Source organism: Rattus rattus, chromosome 5 (genome assembly GCF_011064425.1).
Source record: "Rattus rattus isolate New Zealand chromosome 5, Rrattus_CSIRO_v1, whole genome shotgun sequence".
Classification (NCBI taxonomy): domain Eukaryota; kingdom Metazoa; phylum Chordata; class Mammalia; order Rodentia; family Muridae; genus Rattus; species Rattus rattus.
This window is the reverse complement of record NC_046158.1, coordinates 81,991,650-81,997,015: the sequence shown is the minus strand read 5'-3', so window position 1 is coordinate 81,997,015 and position 5,366 is coordinate 81,991,650.

The following is a 5,366-nucleotide window of genomic DNA, read 5'->3' as shown; positions in this document are numbered from 1 at the left end:
GCCACGCCTTTTTCACGGGGCTGCAGTGCACCGGGTCCCAGATGGCATTAGGTGTTTTCCTCTGTAGTCAGAAATGTGGGCAGAGTGTAGTATTTTCTGGCTTCCCAGGCCTCTCTGCCCCTCTGAAGGTTTATCTCTCTCTCCCACGGCAATTTGGGTGCAGGGAGCTGTTGACAGTATCCCTTCAGATCTGGGCAGTGTCTGGACTACAGGGCACCTGACGCTTGAGTGCCCCTATCTTCCTGGTCCCAGAGGCCCTATACAATTTCCTCTTGGGCCAGGGATGTGGGCAGGGATGGATGGTATTGGTGGTCTCTCCTGCTTTGCAGTTTCAGGAGTTCCCACCTGTCTGGGCGGTGAGCTCTCTGTCCCATGGGGTTTGGGAGCAGGGAGCTTTGGGCCGAGATCCATTCTTTAAGATTTTAATATAACTTTATGGTCAGCCAGTTCCTGGGAGAAGTTTCCTGTTTCTCAAGATTGTTCTTTTAGATTTTAATCTAACTTTATGGTCAGCTAGTTCCTGGGAGAGAGTTACTGAATCGGCTGGTGTAATTACTCATTCTATGGTCAGCTGGTTCCTGGAACATGCAGTTCCAGGGCCCTAACAGTTCCTTTCTTCTGCTCTAAACTTTTGTCTAGGAGGGGGCAACCTTAAAACTTCTACCTTTTATAGGTAGTTAAGATACAGGAGATAAGTCTATAAAGAATCACTATCCACCTTTGTAGTTATGAGACAAGTCACAGGAGGAAATCTTTCACATCAAGATTAGCAGTAGTTTAGCATAAGATTAAGTGTAAAGTTAATGTAATGTTAAAAGTAATTTACAAGTAGTTGGATCATGTACCATAGTCCTCTGGAAGTAGAAGGTAACTGAAATTAGTAGTTTATTTACATGGGACTCCTTTATTAGGGACATAAACCTGGAACCATTCAAAAAATAAATAAAAATAAAAAATCAGTTACAGTGTCTAAGGAATGAATCTGAGCAGAAAGTAACTAAGTGACAGTCCTTGCTTCTAAGTATCATAGATAAAACCTGTATGTTAGTTTTAAATATCAAAATAAAATTTAACTTGTAAATTTTAAGAACTGGTATTATTAACTTCAATGACAATATCTAAATAAAAGATAAAAGCAGTCAAGGATGTCAAATTTATAAGAAACAATTTTATGTGACAGACTGAATTTAGTCCAAAGCTAACTCTTTACTCCTTCTGCTGAGAGACCATGGATAAACACATACTGACAGCAGTAAGCATATTGACATCACCCTATTTAAAAGATTGCATGTTTCAAGTCATGATTAGTAAGGCAGGATAGATAACCAAATAAAATGAGATTTAAAAATTATTGTGATGATTTGAACAATAATAGATCCTATGGGCTCATATATTTGAATTCTTTGTCACCAAGAATGGAACAATTTGAAAGTAGTAAAAGGATTAAGAGGTATAGTATTGTTAGAATAACATGCCACTAGGGGAATGGGCTGTGGAGTTACAAAACCCTACAAGCCCAGTCTGTCTGTCTCTCTGTCTCTTTGTCTTTCTCTCTGTCTCTGTCTCTGTCTCTGTCTAACTCTCTGTGTGTGTGTGTGTGTGTGTGTGTGTGTGTGTGTGTGTGTGTTGCTTGCCTGCTTGCCTTTCTGCCTACCAATCAATATGTAAAACTCTCAGATACTATGAGTCACTATGCTTCCTACCATGACGATACTGGACTAGCATTGGAAGCTGTAAGCAAGTTCTCAAACACTGCCAGTTGCTTTGGTCATAATGTCTCTTCACAGCAATAAAATAGTGATTAGACAATTGGCTTTTTAATTTCTTAGAAACATTTACTAGCTTCCCTGTCAAAGCTTGTATATTCTTTATAGACTTTAAGGCAAGAGTGTACATACTAGTCCTCAAGTTCTCCATGTAGAGACTAGATTATATTTTTAAAGCACCACAGGGGATATGAGATTAGAGGGAGTCTCCTTCAAGAGATTCTGATAAAATGTTTAGAGACCAAATTTGTTCACCTCCTGCTTATCTCCTCCAGAAGAGTCTAAAAACTTAATATATCATTTCATAGAATTATTTGTTGATTCTATAGATACACAAAACCTAATATTCAGTTACTACTTGGATATTCTGAATAACTATCCAAAGCTCTGATTTTAATGACAGGGTATCTGACAGCATACTTTAATCAAGAAATATTAGATTGTGGACCCTGAAATCAACTTTTGTTAAGAGGGAAAATTGAATGCCAAAATAAAGGGCATGCCCAATTGAACTAGTGTGCAGGACTCATACCAGTTGGGTGGTACATTAGGCATTAGGTTCCCTGTTGATAGCATCCTACACAGTGCAGTCATTTCAAGAAAATTGAGGAGAGAATGATTGTGGTTTGCCTTTCTATTGTTTGAAGCATTTAGGATGTAAGTGAAGACCCTGAGATCCTGTACTGGTTAAGAGAATACATCCTCTTGTCATGTGAGATATGAAGAGACATTCATCTTCAGATGAAGAGGAAGGCTATTTGTTTTGTTTTGTTTGGTCCTTTTCTGGTCTTTTATTTTGTTTTTGTGTTTTGTTTTGCTTTGCTTTTGTTTTGCTTTTTGGTTTTTCATTTTAATTAATGGTTTGGCTAACATGACAGAGACATTCAGGCCTATGTAGCTGGAGCTGGAGACAGTAGACTTCTGTTGGGTTTTATTTTTCATGAACCCTTTTCCCTCAGTGAGGCTAAATGGATTGTGAGTGCTCCAGGGAAAGACTTGGGCCTGAATCCTGATATATATATATATATATATCATAAATTTACCCATTTTACTCGAGAATGCAATTTTTATTATATATATATGTATATATATATTTGAATGCATGTATTTGTGTATGTGTAAATATATGTTATATGTATATATAGACATACACACATTTCATAACATACAGATAGATAGATATAGAGAGATAGCTATAGATAGATATAGATAGGTATATTCCTAGTTAGGATTATTTGACAGAGACCAAAGCAACTCAGGAAAGGGCTACTTTGTTGTTCCTTATAAAGAAGTCAGGACAGGAACTGAAAAATATCAGAAGCCTGAGGCAGGAGCTGATACAAGCTAAGGAGAAGTGTTACTTACAAGCTCTTTCCTTGTGGTATTTCTTTCCTTCTTGATTATTTTATTTATTTGCATTTCAAATGTTATCTCACTTCCTGCTCTCCCTTCAAATAACCCCTCCAATACCCCTCCCTCTTTGCCTCTAAGAGGGTCATCCTCAACCTACCCATTCCTGCCTCGACCCTCTAGCACCATCCTTTGCTGGGGCAACAAGCCTCCACAAGACCAAGTGTCTCCACGCCCATTGAGACTGGATGAGGCAATCCTCTGTAGGTTAATTGGTTTCCTGCATCTGCTCTAGCACAGACTCTGCAAGCTTCTGGATTGGGGGAGCACAGTCTGATGTGCCAGTCACAGCCAGAGCTTGCTCTGGGGCACCAGGGCCCACAAGAAAGCCAGGGCAGTCAGATTCTCAGACTCTTGGGTATCTTTAGCTGAGATGGCTAAAGAGCTGAGAATGGGGCTGAGGGATTTAGCTCAGATGCAGAGCCGCTCACCTAGGCAGCGCAAGGCCCTGGGGTTCGATCCCAGCTCAGAGCTGAGAATGCTATGAGGGACCCAAGGGGCTGAATTTAGCTCTCTGCCGGAGGGGAAAGAATTGGGAACATGCTTTGACTGGTCCCACAGGGAGAGTCTTTTGAGGGTAGGCTGTGGCAGGCTTGGGCTTGGTGGCAGCTCTGTAGGCAAAGGGCTTCTCGATGGCTCCCTAAGGTGGATCCCATGAAAAGAGGCTGGCTGTGGTTTCAAGGTATTTATTGTCATGGCAGAACGTGGATGAGTAAAACTGTACCCCACTTCTCAGAGTGGGCCTAAGATTAAATACCTTTTGCAGGGAGGAGTGTCTGGAAAGGGAAGCATCATTGGCTAAGCCTCCAGGTCTTTGGACACCACATTATAATGTAGATCTGTCTCGAGCCTTTGTGACCTGTGGTTCTCTACCTGTGAGAGGCTTGGGGCCTTGCTCTTATATGGCTGATGATCACAAATATATGGAGGGCTGCAGGCCAGTGACTGACTTCGCTTCCTGGGAGCTTAGGAAAGACCCTACTGTCTCTTTCAGTGTCACTGGTTCGACCCCAGCTCAACCAGCAACCAGGATGTCTTCACTGACCCATAATCCCCAAGGCATATGTAACAGGAGCCATGGACCCAATCATGCATATACTTTTGGGTTGGTGGTTGAGTTGAAATTGTTTTTTCAGGTTTACAACCTTTCTTACCTTCAGACTTTCTATATCTCTTTAATTAGTCTTGATTCAGTCCAATGGCTAATTGTGGGTATATGTATTCGTCCTGGGTGCTTGCAGAACCTTCAAAGGACTTCTCTATTCTGCTCCTCGTCTGCAAGCAGTTCTTGGCATCAGCAATAGTGTCTCCAGGGCTTGGTGTCTGTGGATTCAGCTACCTTCTTATTAAATCCTATAGGTTGATGTCATTATGCGGGTGAAGGCACACAAATTAGGTGAGCCATGGTTGGACAGTAAAAAAAAAAAATAAAATTGGGGACAAAGGCTTTGTAAGGCAGGAGAGAAGGAGAAGAAAAAGAATGAAGGTTAACCCAGATCCAGGTGGTCTTGAATTGTCCAAAATTATCTAGGTAGGATTTCGTTAGGCAAATTTATCTTATCTAGGTGGGTGATTGATTTGCTTATCAATTGGTTGCTAAAGTTTTATTAGGTGGATGTATTCAGGATTGAATTTAATATAAATCTCATTGTTGGTTACAGTTTATTAACTCTTGATTTTACTGTGTAGTTGAGAGTTTATATTTTAACTACCAAGGGAGAATGCTGGGGAGTGGCATTAGAGTCGATGGCGACCTAACAGGCAAGCTGGTCCTGGAATTCCTAGGGACTCAGATATTACTGGGTAACTTGAACTAGAGAGTTCAGAGTACACAGAGGCACCAGGAGGATACTAATCTGAAATAGAATTAGCACTAGTTCCATGGCCCCTAAGAACTAGAACTAGAGACCAGGAGGGTCCCAGCTGGAAACCAGTTCTGCTGCTTTTTATTTTTAAGACAACAGAAAACAAGACCAGCAGCTAAGGATAGCCATGCCACCACAACAATCTGGATCCTCTAGCCTTCATGACACAGATTTACTTCAACTAAAGCTTTCTTAAGGTGCATTTTCCTTAATCGAGGTTCTCCTACTCAGATGACTTCCAGCTTGGTCAAGGATACTTGTTTGGGTTGGGGATTTAGTTCTGGTAGAGCGCTGGTTAGCAAGCACAAGGTCCCTGCCCGGTCCC